Raw genomic sequence first — 20,071 nt, 5'->3', positions numbered from 1 at the left:
AGTGCAATTAAGACTGGATTTAAAATTTTTGATAGCTTAAGCATACATAGATCGAGTGATTAATCGTAGACTCCTAAAAACTGTTTAGCCCAGGCCTCATCTGTACTATGGGTACCAGGTTTAGGCCTCAGAAGGTCACGGTGGGGCAGTACAAAGTGCTCCACTGGTGATATATGAAGATTTCTTTCAACTGTTTGTACACGGTCTTATCCTCGACCATCTGGAGTTGTGAAGAATGCAGGAGAGCCCTGGGCCTGATGTTCCCATATTTCCACTTTTCAATGTAGCTTGGTGGTTGTATGACTTTGGGTGTGTGGCTGAGCCTCTCTGAGCATAAACTTGCCTCAGTATCAAATTAAGTTTATGATATGCACTTCCTAAGGCTACCAGAGAGTTAGCTACAGAAAAGTGTTAGGCACGAGGTTTAAGTGTTCAGAGCGTTTCCAGAATCTGAATTTCCCTCGCTAGGCCAATTTGAGGTGTGTTCCATATGCAGAATAGGAAAAGTACACTGGGGTCCCGGTGCAGAGTTCAGGCAGAGGAGATGCTCCAGGGGGACCACAAGGCTCCAGAGCCTCTCCTCTCCCCTCCTCCGCCTGCCCCTCCGTTGCCATGGCCACCGGTTCAGTCCCAGAGCACCACCTAGGCGTGTTCGATTCAATCTCCGCCTTTCCAGAGTGAGGATTGGCTGGAGTGGGCACGTGACAAGCTCCGGTATGCTAATACATGGTAATCGCCCCCAGGCCCCTCCTCCGCGGGCCACTGCGGGGCAGCCAGCAGGGTGCGCGGCGGAGAGCCGAGGGGGCGGGCTGAGGGGCGGCCCCGGGAGAGCGCGGCCAGGTGGAGGAGGAGCGCGGAGGCCACCGCAGGTAACGGGCGGGCGCGTGCGCGCTGGGGCCGGCTGGCGGCGGCGGGGCGGCGCGCGGGGGACACCCGGCGCCGCGCGGCGGGCTTAACCCTTTGGGCACCCAGCTGTCACGGTGCGGCGAGAGGGCCCGGCCGCTGCGAGGTGGGCAGCGCGGTGGACACCGGTTCTCCGCCGACGCGGATCCGGCCGCAATGAGGACCGCAGCGATCTCAGGGGTCCAGGGCTTGCGGGAGGCCGTAGGAGAGCCGCTGAAATCCCTGCAGTCGCGCGATCTCGTGGGCGCGTGGCCTTCTTACGTGGAGAGGCCCGCCCCTACGACCCGTGTCCTCTCGGGGACTGCGGGGACACCGGGTCCGGCCTGCCCACCGCGCGCCTGCTCTGCCGCGGCCTGACAGCCCAGCCACGGGTACTTTTGATCCCGAGTTAAACCTGGTGGGGGTTGCTGGGGATCCAAGGCGAGATCGAGACGGTGCCTTGGGGAGCAAACTGTGGTTGTTATTGCTGGAAGAAAATAAGATCTCTCTCCTTAAGCAAAGCAGGTCCCACGGTAAAGGAGGAGGGGTGCCCAAAGCAGGCACTCCCCCACCAACTCCCAGGTTTTCTGACCTGACAGCCATGGGGAACAGACCCTGGGCACTAGGGTATATTGTCACGTCCAGAGGAAGCTCCTGTTTTGCTTGAGTTTCTGTCGAATCTCTTTTAGTGCTAGGTGTAAATCAACTTCCTCCTCCATCTCCGCTCCTAGGTCAGCTACAGAAATGTTGTCTCCTAATTACCCCTTCCCCCTATTCACTAAGACTGGTGGCCGCATTAGGCTCTTGGTGTAATTTAGCCTTCGCCACAATAGAAATGCTAGCACGGAGATGGGCTGCTAATATCAAGCCAGCCCCAGGAGGTTTAGTGTGGAGGGGAAATGCTCTCGTCTCCAGGGTATGAAGAGCAGACTAATGTGCCCTCGTGGATGGAGCTTACTTTATGAGTCTCAAATCGTTTGTTCACAACAAGGGGAAACGTGCTTTCAAAACGTGAAACGAGCAAACGGGGTTTGCAAATGAAGTGCGAATTGTACTTGCAGGCTGCGTATTTATCAACACAACGACAAACACTTGGTATATGCCAGGCACGCTGTTGTGTCTAGAGGATGCTACACTAAGATAATTAGCCCTGGTCCTCAGAGAGGTGGTGGAAGAGATGAACTGTTAGCCAAAGTGATAGCAGAAGAACAGATGGGGCCCGCAAGAATGGATCTGTTAAATGTATCCAACGTCAGAGAAGGCTTCTCAGCTTCCCAGAGAACCGTACTTCAGCAAAGTGTTGAAGGATGAATAGGAGTTTGTTGCAAAGGTTAGGGAGGACATCCAAATGGAAGACTCAGCGAGTGCTGTGACTAAGGAAAATTCTGTCACATGAATAGCTCAAGCCCCCTTCTTTTTATTTGGGAATTGACTTTATATTGCAATCGTGCCTCCTTTAAAAAGAGCTGGCGCACATTTCTCATTTCTATCACCATTCTCCAGTGGTATTTTCCCCTGTATTCCACCTCATGGGCTTTTGTGAACCTCACTCCTGGTCTTTGTCACCCAAGAAAAGGTTCAACAAGTGGAAGCAAAAAGGAGTGGGTTCCAACAGCGCCAAGGTAGAGCGCCTGAGCCTGGGCCTGGGCCTGGGCCTGGGCCTGAGCCTGAGCCTGAGCCTGGGCCTGGGCCTGGGCCTGGGCCTGAGCCTGAGCCTGAGCCTGGGCCTGAGCCTGGGCCTGGGCACAGTGCTGCACTCACAGCAGCACTGAAGGAGGGCAAATGTTAAACCACACGCAAAAACCTGGGACTCCCAGAGAGATAAGATCAGAAGCTAGAAGGTGAATGAAGAAAGGATTGCAGGGTGGGCAGTGGTGGCACAAACCTTTAATCCCAGCACTCGGGAGGCAGAGGCAGGTGGATCTCTGAGTTCAAAGTTAGTCTGGTCTACAGAGTGAGTTCTAGGACAGCCAGGGCTACACAGAGAAACCCTGTCTCAAAAATTTTTTTTAAAATAAATTTAAAAAAGAAAGAAAGAAAGAGGAAAGGAAGGATGGAAAGAAAAGTAAAGGAGGGAGGGAAGGAAGGAGGGAAGGGAGGAAGGGAGAAGGGGGAAGGGGGAAGGGGGGAAGAGGGAAGGGGGAAGGGAAGAAGGGAGAAGGGGGAAGGGGGAAGGGGGGAAGGGGGTAGGGGGAAGGGGGAAGGGATGGCAGCCAGGAAGGTTGCACACGCCTGAATTCCTAGCATGAGCAACTGAGTGAGGCAGGAGAATCTCAAGTTCCAAGCCAGCCTGGGCTACATACAGAGTTCTAGGTGAGTCTGAACCACATGTGAGTTCCAGGCAGATTATAACTCATGCAAACAGGCCAGAACCCGCTGTTAGGGTGCCAGCCATGTACAACAGCAGTAAGTCTGTGTAGAACAGGACCTGTTCATCTCTGGCATGGACTATTTCCTGTGTTACCACCTTTCTGACCTTTCTCCTGACCTTCCTTCCCCTTAGTCCCGTTTCCACCTATGAGTCACTTCTGTAGTTTCTCAAACTGAGATCCTTAACTATTGGAGCAGAGAAATCACACCCTTCTTTGTAGTGTCTGTGTCCAGAACTGCAACAGTCTGTTCCTTTACCCACCCCCAGCTAGCCAGCCTGTTTTTACTTCCTGGTCATTATGATACAGCGCTAGGTTGGGCCCAGAGGTGTAAGGTGGATCTTATCCCCAGAACTCAATATGTGTCTGAATCAGATAAAAGCCCTTTAGCTTTACTTAACCCCAGATTTCTTTTGCGTGCTGGAGAGAGGGTGTGCATATACAGTGAGTGTGTGTGTGTGTGTGTGTGTGTGTGTGTGTGATGTGTGTGCTCATATATGTGATGTGTGTGTGTGTGTGTGTGTGTGTGTGCATGCACATGCCACAGCATACATGGAGGTCAGAGGTCACCTCAGCTGCCAATTCTCACCTTCTACCTTTTAGAGACAGTCTCTTTGTTGCTGCTGCTCTGTGTGGGTCAGGCTGGCCAACCTGTGAGCTTCTGGGAATTCTCCTGTCTCTACTTTCCGTGCTGCTACAACAGTACTGGGGTTGCTGACACTTGGGTCCTCATATTTGCACAGCAAGTACTTTACCCACTGAACCACCTGGCACCCCCAAATTTCTTTTGAGAATGAATCATAGTGAGTTTTTGATGTCAAAGACTAAGCCAAGTAAAGGAAGTGCCTCTGGCCTCGAATGTGCTCTGGCAGAGCAGAAAGGCCAGTCAGTGCTGTGAACTCCAAGATAACATTTGAGCAACTTTCTTAGTCAACACAGTCACACATGGCTTTTGTCCAAACACTGTGTGGCAGTGAAATGAGGAAGGGGACAGGAAATGAGGAAGGTGGTGTGGGTTGGGGTATTCTCAGCTTAGAAGAATTCAGATCTAGGTCTAGTGTTACTGGTCACATGACTTGGGGTAAGCTCCTTGACCTTGGTTTCTGCTGGCTTCGTGAGCCTCTGTGTGTGTGTGTGTGTGTGTGTGTGTGTGTGTGAAATAAATGGATTCCAAATGTAAGTCGGTTCAGTACCTCTTTGAGCTGTAAAGCATGACATTGATTAAGAAAGGAAAACATCCTGCGCTGTGATTCCCAAGGAAGAATTGTTCAGGGCCATGGGAAAGTGGATGCCTGTAATTCCAACCCTTGGGAGGAGGAGGTAGGAGGATTAGGAGTTCAAGGTCATCCTCAGCTAAGTAGTGACTTTGAGACTAGCTTGGACTACAGGAGCCCCTCTCTCGAAATACAAAACAAGGGCAGGGAGAGATGGCTTAGTGGGGAAAAGCTCTTGTCTTGCAAGCCTGATGACCTACCGCTGAGCTCACTGAAAGCATCCCGCCTGCAATCCCCTCCTTCCCTCTATGGAGGTGGGAGGAGGAGCCTGGAGAAGGAGTTGGAAAGTCATAGGCTAGCCTGGAGTACAGCCATGCAGAGGAAACAAGAACTCACACCTCAACAGGGTGGAAGATAGGAAGATAGGAGCCGAGACCCTGAAGTTGTCAACAGCTGCAGCGACAACAGTAACAACAGCAGCAGCAGCAAACTCAACTCAGAGCCATGATAGATTCTTCTGGAAAGAAGATGGGAAGAATTCTCAGACAGAAAACACAGTGCTCATAAAATGTGAGGCGGGAATATTTTGAGAGTTTTCAGGGGTCAGCTGACAGGACTAACCAGTCCAGCAAGATCACGCTCAAGTAGACAGGCTGTAGGAGGCATGGAATGGCAATCTGAAGAGTTACGGATTTTATCCTACAGACAGGAAGTTGGAAGACTGGGGATAGGTAAGTGTGGTGTTGTGAAAGTCATGTTTGAGAAGATTCTCAGTGGTAGGATAAAGACTGGAGTTTGGTAGGGAGAGAATGGATGACACAGTCAGCTAGCAAATTACTTAAACGGGACAGCTATGAGAGGGTTAGGGTGACAGGAAGAAAATCAGAGGCGAGTCCAGTCTGTAACGAACAAGACTGCAGTTGGATCTAAGCGATAAAGACGAGAGCATCAGTATAGTCTCCATCCTGGTGAAGAGTTAGCAAAAATGAGACACAGAAAACTGGTTTGGGGGAAGAAGTGAGTGCTGAAGTATCCAGAAGTGATACTAGAACTTCTCAGGTGACTAGCCCTGTGCTTGGGAGTAGGCAGTGATTGGTGTTCCAGAGAGAGGGGTCTGGCCTGCCTGCATCTAATATGGAGAATGTGATAGTGGAAGCCGGGTGGTTAGCTGAGTTCACCTGTGGTAACACTGTAAAAATACCAGGGCAGAGATCTGAAGATGGAGCCCAGAGATTGCCTCCCTTAGGGAGCCGGTGAGAGCAGACAGTGTCAGCATGGCAGAGAACAAGGGGTGTCCGAGAAGCAAAAGCACCGTTCAACTCATTCATGTGACACAGGCCTCCTACCTACCATCATGTGTGATAGCTCTGATAGACACAGGGCCAACTGACTCAGAATGAGGGACAGCCAAGCCAGATACTGCTACAGGCCTATGGGGTTCCAAAGGGGTCATGGGGGTCTACCTCAATCTGTTACACAAAATCCTCAACTCCGTGCTGTTGTCACGGGCATGTGGTATCACACAAGTCGAGAGAAGCCAAGGGTTAAGGTGGGAATGAGTCTGCAATGTGAAAGTGTACAAGGCTTGTGAGGGATGCGCCTTATCTAATAAACAGGAGGCCATTCATAACTCTTTAAACGACAGCATCACTGTAGTTGGGGGATGGGGCGTAGGAAGACTAAGGGGCCAGATAAAAAGAGGAGCATAGAACCAACTAAAAATGACAACAGTACTCTTCATCCGTGCGTGCTTGCCACTGAAGACCAGGAAGGGAAGCAGCAGGAGCCTAGCAAAGGACTTGGCCTTCTCCATCTGCTTCATAATTCTGTCCTGAAATGTTGTTTCTTTGACACTTTTTAATAGTTATCTCTCTGTGCGTGCGTGCGTGCGCGCGTGCGAGCTCGTGGAGGCTAGAGGAAACCTCCGCTGCCTTTCTTCAGATTGCCAATTTTGGCTTTTTATTGTTGTTGTTGTTGTTGAGACAGGATCGTCCACAGCTTCCACAGCTGGCCTGAAACTCGCTGATTCAGGCAGGGCTGGCTGGATCCCAGCAAGGCCCTGACCCACCTGTCGCCTCCTGCTCAGCTCCGTGATTAAAAGAGCACACTGCCACGCTGGCTTAACTCTGGCTCTATGGCTGGAGCTCAGGGCTTCATGTTTGCACGGCAAGCATGCCACCTTCTGAGCCGGCTCTCTGGACCTAGCAATTCGCTTCTCAAACTTTTAAAATTGCTACCTGCGCGTCGTTTTAAGCAGGGACCATAGAGTTTTCATTACTGAGAGCTTGCCGCGTACTAGGCGTTCTGTGCTTTATCCCATTACGTTCCTCCGAATGCTGGACGATGTCGCCTTAACCTTGCGTAGCAAATGTGTGCCAGGGATAGGGTCGGAGCCAGCTGTGACTCAGCTCTTCCACATGGCCATGCCGTACCGTCTTGGAAAGCAGGACTGGTTTGCTGAAAAGGCAGCCTACATCCTGATGTCAGAGGGACCCCTATGTTTGGCTTACTGCCTGGTGGAACTTAATTGTAGGGATGGGGCACGCTTGCACTAGGGCTTGTGGGTAGACGTCAAAGGACAGACAACCTGTGCTGTTGGTCTCTGCCTTCCACCTTGTCTGTGTTTGAATAGCTGGCATGTGAGCTTCTGGGGATCCTCGTCCCGTGGTTAGGAATGCTGGGGTTACAGTCATGTACTAGCACGTCCAGCTTTATGTGGTTCACAAGGATTTGAACTTGGGGCTTTAGGCTTGCACGGCAAGTGAACTTGCCTAGTAAACCATCTCCCTGATTCTTGAAATCTTTATAATTTTTAACAAGATGCCCTGAATGTTCATTCCTCATGTGATAGGCTCATAGGCTAGGTTCTGGCTGAAGATATCAGCAGGGCGCCCCCTGAAGCTGAAAAGGTTTTGTTTTTTGCTTTTTTTTTTTTTTCTGTAACCTTTAATTTGGGGTAGATGGTTTGGTAGCCCAAAGTCCTTAGCATGCTGTCGCACCCAATCATAGTCCATTTGTCCCTCATATTCTGGGGACTATTTGCGCCCAGACTGGTGGTTTAGAGGAGAGCGGAGGAAGAATTTTGAACATTACATTGATACCCAGCCAGCATGAAAGACCAACGACTTAGGAAAGCGCCCATCATGCCCTGAGAGGCTTACAGGATGGAGTTGTGGTCCTAAGGATATTAAACAGGAGTTCACTTCTATTCATTTTGTGGTCAGTTCTAAACCATTGGTTTGTGGGAGGCTGGGAGACTTTGTCCGTCTACTGAGGGAGAAATGAGCTGAACAGGTGTGCTATGACTCGTCCGCCCCATCTGGACAGGCAGGGCTCCTCAAGCCACAGGCTCCCTGCAGGGCTGATCCGCAGGCCTGTCCCCACAGCTGTCTGCACGGCTCACATCACGCCCTTGCCTTTCCTCCTCACTCTGTCCATCTACACACGGGATGATGGAAAATGAGGAAAGTTCCCTCTTCACACCCTTTCCCCCTTTGGGGTCCATTCACGGTCACTTGGTACTGACGGCGAGTACATTTTCATGTTCACCAATATTGCTCTCTCAGCGCCAGTTTTCACTCACCCTCTCATCGCTCCCACTCCTCTGGGTAATAATTTAACCAAATCCTGACCATATCCTGGTACAGCTTGAAATTAACCCACCCCATTGGTCAAGTCCTCCCAGCCTCATGGGGGAGAGCAGACAAGCCTGTGATGGTGCTCCGCCTCCTTTCGTTGTCTGCCTTCTCGTTGTGTGTGTTCTTGTTCTCCACTCCCAACACAGCCAAGTAAGTCTAAGGATGTGTAAGGATGGAAGCATGAAAGACTTCTGGGTACACGGTAATCTATAGCATATGTCTTGAACCAAGCCTTCCAGGGCCAAGTCTTCCACAGGCTCCCTCTGGGCATGTGGCTGTCTTGTTGTCCTCTAACCCACCAGTCTAGACCCAAACGCATCCCCACAATATGAGGAACAAATGGAATATAGTTAGGTACCATGGCACACGGGAAGCAGTGGGATGGCAGGCTGTGTCAGGTCATAAGTACCTGCTGCTGTGAAACACCTCCCAACTCCTCCCAAGTGTTCTGCTTACAACCACCGGCTTCTCCTTATCTGTTAGGAGTCATCCTCACTGTTGTTTCCCAGAAGCCCTTTCTAGCTTGCTTTCCTGTTAGCACCCTTCCTTTCCCATCATCTTAATACTGGGCACACTGCTGTGATTTCTAGGGACCGTAGGACTTTGTTCCTAGTGCCATTCCTTGGACATAATAGTTGATTAATAAATGGCTGTTGAATGAACCAACTGTATGCTTTCACTGTCTCTAAAAAGCTGCAAAGTATCCAGGCTTGTGCCCTGTATAAATATATTCTTCTTCGTTCCCCCCTTCTGTGGGCTCACGTGTCATTGATAGTAAAGCAAGAAATTGTAAAGAAACCATACCTATGCAGAGAGGGCCTGACATGGCAACTTACTTGCTCTGGCTTAACCTTGTTGTTGCCTGTAGGTCCCTGGGCCATCTCTACTCTAAAGCCAACTCTGGCCTCATAAAAAGACCACATGTGTCGAAGTCAATATTGGCTCATTGTTGGTGGCGGGGTCTGTTTCCAGCTTACTGCAGCTTTGCCAATACCAAGCTCTTTGATAAATACTTGGCAGATGAATGAACGGAACTCCTTTGTTGATAGCATATGCCCCATGCCTGCCACCCGTGTCCTGAAACACTGTCATCTAGGAACTCTGTTTTGCATCATTATTCCATGGGACCTGGACTTGTCTCCTAGGCTCTTGACTCGCCCCCTGCTTACTGAAAGCCAAGGTACCGCTCTATCTCTTGATCATCATAACAACCTAATATTTCCCAGGAGAACACCCCTCCCACCATGTCCGTGGGAAAGTATTCCTTCCTCTTCCTATAGCTCCAAACATCCAGAATCCACCTGTTGGAATTATCCATACACAATAGTCCATATCCAGAATTGCCTTCAAATTTCTAAAGAAAGTTAGCTGGAAAGTACATTGGAACTATCAGGGAAGTGGGTTGTAGCATTGCAGGGAACGCACCGCTGTAGGTTTTAGATGCTGTCTAATAGAAGCAGGAAGGAAAGACAGGGACATTATAGGGAAAGAAGCCCCTTAGCCTGGAGTTCCCTTAAAGCATCTCACCAGCTCAGGAGGAAGACTCCCCAGCACAGTTAGCCTCTGCTGTGGGAAATGTGTTCTTTTCCTAGAGAGAGACAATAATGAGCCAAGCTGAAGGCCTGACTGTCTGTGGCCTCACTCGCCTCCCACACATGTTCTGGGACTCAGAATAAGATTGTCGGCGTGTTTACAGTGAAGACACCGAGCTTCTTGCCTCTCGGTGATCTTAACGTTTGAGGTCCTGTCAGATGCCCTCTCAGGAACTACCATAGGATCCCCTTCAGGTTCCTTGGCAACCAGTTACCATGACAGCTTCAAACATCACAAAAGTGGTATCTGTGATGACTGTAAAGGCAGTGGATTATGGAAGCTGGCGACGGATCAGTGGGTAAGAGTGCTTCTTCCCCCAGTACTACATCAGGCAGCGCACAACCACCTGTGACTCCAGGTCCTCCTCTGGTCTCTACGGGCACCAGCACACACATAGTGCACATGCAGACATCCAAGCACATATATACACACTAAAAGTTAAAAGACAGTGAATTCTTACAGATGCTTAGATTAATGCTTTTGAGTGTCTCTTGCTGCCGTTTAGAGTTTCAGTCTCTTTCCGTCCCTCCCTGTCTCTGTTTTTCTCTGTGTCTCTTCCTCCCTCCCTCTCTGCTTTCCCTCCCTCTCTCTGTCTTTCTCCATTCATGCTTAACATCCATATGGAAATGTCTTTGATAAACCTCAACTCTGCTTCAAAGAGAAAGAGTTGGCAGATCCTTTTTGGTCAGATCCAAGGTCTGCAATTTGCTAGTCCATGAGACTGACTGACTTGAAAGTTTCATCAAGTCACTGCGTGTTCATTTTTATACCAACCCAGGAATCAAAGGGAGGAGGGAAGTGGGTGTGTAAACATGGTTGCCAGGGGACTTTTCCTGACAGAAGTGTGAATATCAAAAGGATGTGCACAGTGCAGAAACTATGAGACTCGCCATTCCATCCTTTCTCGTCGGGGAAAGACGGGGGAGGCAGAAGCACAGCTCAGTGAGGCTCAAGGCTTCTCCAGTTCCTTAAGGAGGAAGCTCTCTCTCCAGAGCAGGGCAGGGTGGTTCTCCAGGACAAACGATGATTGTCACAGGCACCCACTCCTCCAGGAAATTATCTGGAAGTGAAAAGTTTCTATGAATTCATTTCTAATATTTGGTTTCTTTAACAACGATTTATTGGACACTTTTTTCAAGCGGTCTGTTGAATAGAAGAGGAGGTGATTGCCAAGCCCGGCAGTCACCTGGAGGCTGGAGTTTACACCTAGATGTTTGTGAATGTGACCCTGAATTACTTTTCTGACTGTAAGGAGAGCTGAGCTTACTTAAATATTTTGCGTTTTAAAATTATTGTTGATGCTTTTGTAGAAATTGTGCAGCACTAGGCATAATGGTGCGTGCCTGTGACTCCAGCACTTGGAATTGAGGCAGGAGGATTCCGAGTTTCAGGCCAATTGGGGCTACATAGTGGGACCCTGTTTCCAAGGAAAAGTTGAGGGTCGGGGGAGATGGGGCTGGGAGATGGCTCAGCGGGTAAAGGCACCTCATGCCAAGCCTTACAACTTCAGATGTCTGAAATCCACCAAGTGGAAGGACAGAAGTGACTCCTGCAAGCTGTCCCCTGACCTCCATGTATTCCATGGCATGTGTAGGTCCACATACATATGCATGCAGACTCATACTGAATACATACACACATACATAATTACATAAATAAAGACATAAATGTGAAAGGAAATAAGTGGACAAGCACAGGAAGCTTCTGTCCTGACATTTCTCATCTTTGGGTCTTGCCTGGGGAAAATGCCATACTAACCTGTAAGACTGAGTCCCAAGGTAGACATCTGTCTAGGGACAAAGTCATCTTTGCTGCAAATATGCAAATACAAGACCAGCAAAAGACAAACCTGTCTCCTTTTGGGCTAAGATCACAAAAGCTCCTGTTTCTTACCCCTGTTTCTCTTATGCTTTGTCTGAAAGAAATGTAATTTTTAAGCCCTTTTGTGCTTTAATGTAATGATGGTTTGCTCCAGGAGTGGCTTGTCATTGGCCTGTAGGGAGCAGGAAGTGAAGGTCAGTAGGACACTTAGGTTCCAGCTTTGCCTCTGCCACCCAGATATGAACCCCATTTTTTTCCATCCGTCTCTGTGCCCTGGTCTTCTTGTGTGTGGTGGGAATACCCACAACCTTTACCTCAAAGGGTTAATGAAATGAGATGGTCTAGTGCATTGCTTCTCAACCTTCCTAATGCTGTGACCCCTTAACACAGTTCCTCGTATTGTGTTGACTCCCAACCGTAAAATTATTTCATTGCTACTCCATAACTGTAATTTTGCTGCTGTTATGAATAGTAATGTAAATATCTGATACATGCCGCCAGTAGAAGGGGTCTCGACCCACAGATTGAGAGCCAATGGTGTGAGACGTTTGCTGCATGGTGAGCTCTGTGTAGAACTTACCTCTTGCTGTTTGCTATGACCTCCCACTAATCCTATCTGAAATGGGGAGGCTCAGATGTGCAGATGTGTCAGAGGAACAGTGACCTCCTTGAAGTTGTACAGTCTGGACTCTGAGGGTTCTCAGCCTTAACTGGGCACTGATGCTCTTCCATTCCAGTTGACAAGAAGGAAAGAAAAGGAGAATTCGGGTAAAAGGAAAGACTGTTTGATGAAGTACATGAACATGACATCACTCTCTCAGAGGCAAGTTCAGGGTATCACAGAAAATGGGAGATTTCCCTTGGAGTCAGGCCCATGGAATAAGCCGCCCATGCTCAGGGTGGGTCTTCCCTCAGATAAACTTCCAGTGCGTGTAACCTGCGCACATCCAGGGTGAATAGAAGTGGGTGTGGATTTGGGCCAGCACGTTTCCATGTTTGTATATGGCAAGGTCATGGACACACACACACCCGCCCCCTGCTAGATGTCATTTCTTTCATTATTTTTATTAACAGTTCTGAAGTGTTGGTGGTTGAGTTCTTATGTATTGTATCATCCATGCCTGATTCTATTACTTGGGGATAATAAGAGAGTAAACTTCATCGTCACAACTTGGCCTGTGGTAATGTGCCCCACCCCCCGAGAAAGAAGCAATTAGGTTTTTATTAAATTTTGCACCAAGGGTTTAATTTTTCACAGTTTTGCTGGCAACAATGGCTTTTCTCTTATAGAAAATGTTTAGAATCAAACCATTTTCTTGAACCATCTTGTTTTTTATTTAATAATATATATATAATATATATATTGTTCTTTATATAAATATATATATTTGAAATTTTCATACTTGAACCCAGCTAGATGTCCTTAATCCAGTCAGGTTGGAAATCAGAATTAACCTATTGGTTCTGAGCGGATGCACTCACTCCCAGTTTGGGAGGCATGCCAGGCCCTGGCTGGACTGGCTGGACTCAGGAGAGCAGCCTCCAGCCATGGCCGGAGCCGTGAGGTCCTATTTGCCAGGAGCACGAGCTGCCTGGGTTTGTGCTTTCCTTGTCTGGCCCTTGCTTCATCATCATTCAGGACATTCCCACAGAGGATGAGTCTCTTGGCTCCCTTGAAACTTCACTTCTGCCCCTGCTTCCTCCAAGCCTCGTCGACACACTCGAGACTCTCTGGATTCTACTTGTCATCCTTCATTCAGTTAGAAAGTCCAGTCTTACTTCCTGTTTCCCAAGGACATGCAGCTCAGAGTTTTGGACACTTGCATTGTTCTCCCACTTTTTCTGCAGAAGACATCGCAGTCCTCAAAGGAGTAACTTTCCTGATCCTAGAAAGAAATGAAAGACAAGATAAGCTTTCCAAGTCGGGCAGTGGTGGCGCACGCCTTTAATCCCAGCACTTGGGAGGCAGAGGCAGGCGAGTTCGAGGCCAGCCTGGTCTACAGAGTGAGTTCCAGGACAGCCAGGGCTACACAGAGAAACCCTGTCTCAAAAAAACAAACAAACAAAAACAAAACAAAACAAAAAAAAACAAAAAAAAAGATAAGCTTTCCACTTTATCATAAGATGGGGCTATGGACAGAATGGATTTTATTACATACTAATGACTCATTGACTGAGTACGATTTATTGAACATTTACACTGGGAATTAAGTTAAGTTCTTATTCCATGCTATTAGCAATTCTACAAGGGAAACCAGTTAAATTGCCACCATCAAAATACACTTGCTCCCAGTTTTCTTGACTCTGATTAGTGGTCTTAGAAAGCTGTTTTAGGGCCAGAGAGATGGTTCTGTGGGTTTAAGCTTTGATGTAAAAAAAAAAAAAAAAAAATCTGAGAATCAGAGTTTGATCTCTGAAACCCATCTAAAGGTAGAAGAAAACTGACTCCACAGAACCATACTCTGACCTCCACAGCAGCACTTATTCTTAGAATAGTGATAATAATAACAAATTATATAGAGAGATATAATTTAAGTTGTTTTATTTAAACCACAAGAAGGCCCACTGTGTTCCCAGGAATTCCCCGTGAAGGTTGTAATGACTATCATAGGTATGTAGATTTGAGTCCGTGTTAGCACCATGTAGTGGCTTCAATACACTGGGGACATCGTGCTTGTGCTTCAGGTGAATATGACTGGAAATTGGCTGCTGGGTACTGGTAAGTTTATTTTAGAGAGAGCCAAGTATCCTTTACGGATAAATGTTACATTGTAATTGCCGTGTAACACAATTTATCCATCCAAACTGGTGTAGACTAGATAAGGACCCCTCAACTCTAGAGTCCAAATCTCTGGAACCTACAAATGGTTGCCTCAAAAGGAAAAGGCTCTTTGTTGATGTGATTAAGATAAAGATCTTGACCCAGGGAGAGTGTCTTGAACTGCCTGATCACAGACATCCTGGTAAGGGTGAGGGGCCCAGAATGGAGAAGGCAGCCTGGGCTTAGAGACAAAGATTGGAATGATAAGGCTGTGAGCCACAAGGAATGCTGGAAGACTCAGGGAGTGGACCTTCCTAGTTCCCCCTCAGACAGTGCAGCCTTGCTGACTGCTTTCATTTCAGCCCAACGAAACTAAGAAACTAATGCTGTACTTCCGCTTCCAGAACGTTGAAGAGTTACATTGTGTTATTTCAAGCCACCAAATTTGTAGCAATTTGTTGCAGCAGCAACAGGGCAAACACAGTGAGGACAGTAGTTTACTTCAGGGCAAATATATGAAGACAGCCACCAGCTAGCACATGGATAATTTCACTATACATATATGTAGTGTTTTCTGCATGCTAGCATTGACCATGCTCTTCCACTTTCTCTCTCTCTCTCTCTCTCTCTCTCTCTCTCTCTCTCTCTGTGTGTGTGTGTGTGTGTGTGTGTGTGTGTGTGTGTTTGCTCACATGTGCACACATATATGTGGAGGCCAGAGGCCAACCTCAGGTGTCATTGTTCAGGAGGTATCCATCTTGGTTTTGGTAGGATGGTCTCATACTGTGACCTGGGGCTCACCCATGTGTCTGGCCAAGGAGCCCAGGGATCTGCATGTCTCTGACGATGGTATTATAAACATATGTCACTGTGATCAGCTTTTTACTTGTAGACTTTGTTCTTGGGATCGAACCCAGGTCCTCATGGTGGCAAGGCAAGTCCATTACCCACCGGCCTCCCTAATTTGTGTATGTGTGCTCCTTTAATCTTCATAACAGCCATAGAAAGGGTATTCTGTTAATTTTTCCACATGTAGATGGAAAGATTGAAGCACAGAAAAGTTAAGTAACTTGGCCAAGTCAGGCATCTGGTGAACAGTGGAGCTTAGATTTCGTGGTGCTCAGCACAGGGTGCTGTCCTTGAAGGACAGAGGCAGCATGACAGTGTCTGCAAGCTTCCTGCCTGTGTGGTGCACACTGTCTGTACTTGTATTCCTTGGGAAGGATCCTTCATCTCTAATGCCTCCAGGAGTGTTCTCTGTGGTTTTGGTTTCCAAGGGATTTAGGCATCGCAGAATGAGCAGATGCTTTCCCTCCTCTATCTTCTGGATGTATTCATATAATATTGACATTTTATCTCCCCTGAATACTTAGTGGAATTCACAAGTAAAATCATCTTGTCTTTCAGGGAAGGTTTCACACCAATTAATTCAATTTTTTGGTGTGCCGTTTGTTCTCTTGATTTTTGTTTTGGTTTTTCAAGATGGGGTTTCTCTGTGTAGCCCTGGCTGTCCTGGAACTCACTATGTAGACCAGGCTGGCCTTAAACTCAGAGATCTACCTGCTTCTGCTGGGATTAAAGGCAGTGTGCTATCACACAAATTATTTTTGATACAGTGTAGCCAACACAGTGGCACATGCTTATAATCCTGGATACTCTGTACCAAAAAAACAAATAAACAAAAATAAAATTGGGGTGGTATAAAGAGAGGGGGGATAGAGCTGCTTAGCTTGTCTGTTTCTTCATGTGTGAGCTCTGATAATTTGCGAGTGTCCAGGAAATGGTCCCTAGTGTCGCCTCATTGTCCTTTTAATATCTGTGAGAGCTCTCATCTCTGGGTTCTCCCTTCACGTCGCTGTGACTAAGTTTTTGGTCTTACTTTTAGTTTCAAAGAACTGGCTTGTCCTTTGGTGATTTTCCTGCCATGCCCCTGCTCTGCCTGTCTTGCCTCCCTCTTTCTCATTTCTCTCTTTGTGTTTTGTATCTCATTTATTCTTTTCTTATTTCTTAAGACAGAAGCTGAGGTTAAAATTTGAGAACTTTCTTTCTGGAATGAGCATTTTAAGGCTATAAAATCCTTTGTGTACCACGCATCTGCCTCCCTCACGGGTTTCATATATGATGCTTTTTCATTTCGTTACATTCAAAATATTTTCTACTTTCCCCTGTGATTTTATTCTTTGACTCATGAATTATTTTTAAGTGCACTGTTTCTCAAATGTTAGGGAGTTTCCAAATGGCTCTCTCTTGCTGACTTTAAATGTCATTCTCTCATGTACTCCTATGATTTCATTTCTCTTCAAAGTGTTTTTGTTTGTTTGGGGGACAGGGTCTCACTATGTCCTTGGATGGCCTTGAATTCACAGACATCTGAGTGCTGGGATTAAAGGCATGCACCACCAAGCCCAGCCTGTAACATTTTCAATAGTATAGCTATTATAAAGTTCATTTATTCAGTATTCATATGTCTGAAAAGGTCAATTTTACCCTCATTTCGAGAGATATTTCCTGGGTATAGAATTTGAGGCTGACTTTTAATTTGTTTTTGTTTTTCTTCTTCAGTTTTTTTAAAGATGTCTATCAACTGTCAGCTGTTTAATGGTGTGTAAAAAAAAAAACTGGTTTTTGCTCCTATGTAATGTGTTCTTTTCTTCTGAGTTTTTTTTTTGGGGGGAGATTATTTTCTTGTCATCAGCTCAGCAGTTTGACTGTGATGTTTCTTGCAGTAATTTTTTTCCATGTATTCTGTTTAGCTGGACTTCTTGGATCTGCAAATTCACGACTCTAGTTGAATTTGGAAACTTAACTGTTTCTGCTCCATTCCACCCAGGTGTCTCCCTCCTGGAATGCTGATGTTGGGAACCTTAGATTGTTTGATAAGGCCATTGATGAACAACTGTGTCTCTTCAGCCTTCTGTCTCTTTCATGCTGCTGTGTCTCCTAATCTGTTGTTACTCTCATCCGGTTTACTGTTTGTCTTGGCTGTAATTTCTAGTCACTGGAAGCTGCATTTGGGGTTGCCCTGTCCTCACGCTCATGTGTCCTCTGCCTCCTGAGCACATGGCGTGCAGTTATTAATGTCACTTCCTGAACATGTGGAAACAATTATTAACACTGCTTCCTGAGCACGTGGGGTGCAGTTATTAATGTACCTTAATACTTCGTCTGCCAGTTCTCCTGCTCCTGGAGTCTCTTACCAACTTCTTTGTTTGCCTTCTCAGTTTCACAGCGTATGAGCCTTTGTAAACTTGATCTTCCCCTTGGTGACACTTGCTCTAGTCCTTTAATTCCTTTTGAAATACAGATGAATACAAGCTGCCCTGCCCAGTGCGAGCAGGGGTTGCTTTATCCTTTCAGGTGGTCTGGAGTAGTTCTCATGTGTGTCTACACGTCCCTCAGAACTAAACCAGACAACCCAGGGAGGCCTGTGTGCAGAATTCCAGAGTGTTTTCCCTCTCCTTTCTCTTCCTTCCTCTCCCTCCTTCTCCCTCCCTCTCCCTCCCTCCCTCTCCCTCCCTCCCTGTCCCTCTCTCTCTGGCTCTCTCCCTTCCTCTCCTTCTCCTCTCCTCTCCCTCCCTCCCTCTTCTCTTTTCTTCCTCTCTTCCCTCTCCTCTCCTCTTTCCCTCTCCTCTGTCTTCCACTCCTCACTTCTCTCTTCACTCACCCCCTTGCAGGTACTCCAGCCATTTTCCCTCCCAGATCTCCGTCTTTTCCACCCAGTAGCTCTCTGGACACCTGTTCCCCCCTCACACTGTTCCTGGGAGTCCCAGGGAGCAGCCTAGTACTCTCCAGGGTTCACTTTGTGTCTTTTTGCTCAGACATCACAAGCCTGTGTTGTCTATCAGCTGATGTCTGAAAAACAGTGTTTTCTGTCTTTTGTCCAGGTTTTAGTTGTTTATGGAGGAAGGATGACTCACATCCCTCCTCTTCTACCCTCTTGGTAAAAATCTCTAATTTTCACAAGGCCTTACATTTTTTAAATCTAGCATTCACAGGCTTTGGGTTTGATACCCAGCACCATGCAAACACACACACACACACACACACACACACACACACACACACACACAGAGCCTGGAATAATTCATGATGTATAGATTTAGATAAACCTATATTCAATACAGTAGATGAAGGGAGATTTAGGAGATTTGCATCTTCCCACAGCTTCTATCATACAGTCAGAGACTAAATCACTGTTACAGATGTTCAAGGGTTCAGTGGGAGTTCAGACTAGGCTCATACCGACCCAACTCTGCCTCCCTGGGAGTCCATGATTGCCAGGAGCATGACCAGCTTCCAAGCGATCAACCCTGAAGCTGCCTTGCTGTGTTTAAACTCTCTCATTGTTTTGTTTTGGACCTCTCATTCCAATATAAACAAGGAGTAATTGAGATAAAAAATTCTCAAGGATCATTGAGATAAAGACTAAAGCCAGAGTGAGACGCTCATGCTCAAAGCTGGCATTCTCTAGACTCTGACAGTTTCCAAGCCACCAACATCTGACATCAGAATTCATATGTTTCTCCATGTTCTTGTTAGCCACATTGAAAATAAGTGAAACTAATTATAACATCTGCCCTTGGATCAACTTATGTAGATTAATAAATCAACCTCAGCTATTAACCCTCTAGTGTATAGGACACACATGGTAAGGGGGATTTACATGTGCAAATATGCACACTCATCCGTTTAGTATCTTATATGTGTGAGGCATCTCTGTCTCCATCACAGTGTGAATTCAGTTCTTGGGGACTTAATGAGTTGAGATGTAAGGGCACTAAACAATGCGTCCATGAGTTCCATTACATCACGCTTTCTCTTACACCACAGCTCAACCCTCAGTAGTCCTATAATTTATCTGTCAACAAAGCACAAATGCAACCTTGGACTGTTGCTCTCGCAGTCATGGACTCTCGGGCCACAGGAGGCCTGCCTGATAAGGCAGAACTGGATGAATTATGTTTGTTTCTTCCATTGAAAAAAATAATATAAAACTCATAATTTGCATGCAGTGGATCAAAACAATGATAAAACAGTGGGGACAGCGCACAATTATATTAAAAGATATAGACAGTGATGAAGGCATAGACATAGACAAAGGCATAGACATAGACAAAGATATAGACATAGACAGACATAAACAGACAAAGATATAGACAGACATAGACAAAGACAGACAAAGACAGACATAAACATAGACAAAGGCATAGACATAGACAGACATAGACAAAGACAGACATAGACATAAACATAGACAAAGACATAACCATAGACAGACATAGACATAGAACATAACATAGAAAAAGACAAAGGCATAGATATAGAAAAAGGCATAGTCAAAGACAACAATATAGACATAGACAAAGACATAGACATAGGCATAGAAAAAGACATGGATACAAAGATGTAGACCTAGGCAAAGGCATAGGCATAGTCATAGACATAGACATGATACAGACATAGAAAAAGACAAAGACATAGACATAAACAAAGGCATAGACAAAGACATTGACAAAGGCATAGACTTAGACATAGGCAAACATAGACATAGAAAAAGACATAGACATAGAGATGGATATCCCTTTTTAACTCAACACCAAACCACATTCTGGAGTCTTTGAGTTTGAGGTTGTACAGGTAGCCAAGTCTGATTGTGCTGAAAACTCAAAGACAGCATTCACATTTGAGATTGCTACCATGAGATCTTGAAAAGTATTATAAAAAATCAGTTCCTCTGTGTATTTATTTTCTACTAAAAGTTAAAAGAACTCAAGATTTCCTGCTATTATAAGC

At 46.5% G+C, this 20,071-nt stretch overlaps 1 protein-coding gene across 4 annotated transcripts in view; it reads left to right on the top strand.

Annotated features, from left to right (window-relative positions):
• The first annotated feature begins 766 nt into the window (after positions 1-766).
• Phc2 (polyhomeotic homolog 2) overlaps positions 767-20,071 on the top strand; it is a 99,985-nt gene continuing 80,680 nt past the window's right edge. For 2 of the 4 annotated variants that reach the window (XM_034502203.2, XM_076934169.1), the window contains exon 1: positions 767-869. The gene's annotated coding sequence lies outside the window, so the exon portion shown is untranslated. The remainder of the gene's footprint in view (positions 870-20,071) is intronic. The other 2 variants (XM_034502204.2, XM_076934170.1) reach the window with 1 other exon arrangement.

This window comes from Arvicanthis niloticus, chromosome 5 (genome assembly GCF_011762505.2).
Source record: "Arvicanthis niloticus isolate mArvNil1 chromosome 5, mArvNil1.pat.X, whole genome shotgun sequence".
In the NCBI taxonomy this organism is placed as follows: Eukaryota; Metazoa; Chordata; class Mammalia; order Rodentia; family Muridae; genus Arvicanthis; species Arvicanthis niloticus.
The sequence above is the reverse complement of the archived record's forward strand: the minus strand, read 5'-3'. Positions and strand labels throughout refer to the sequence as shown.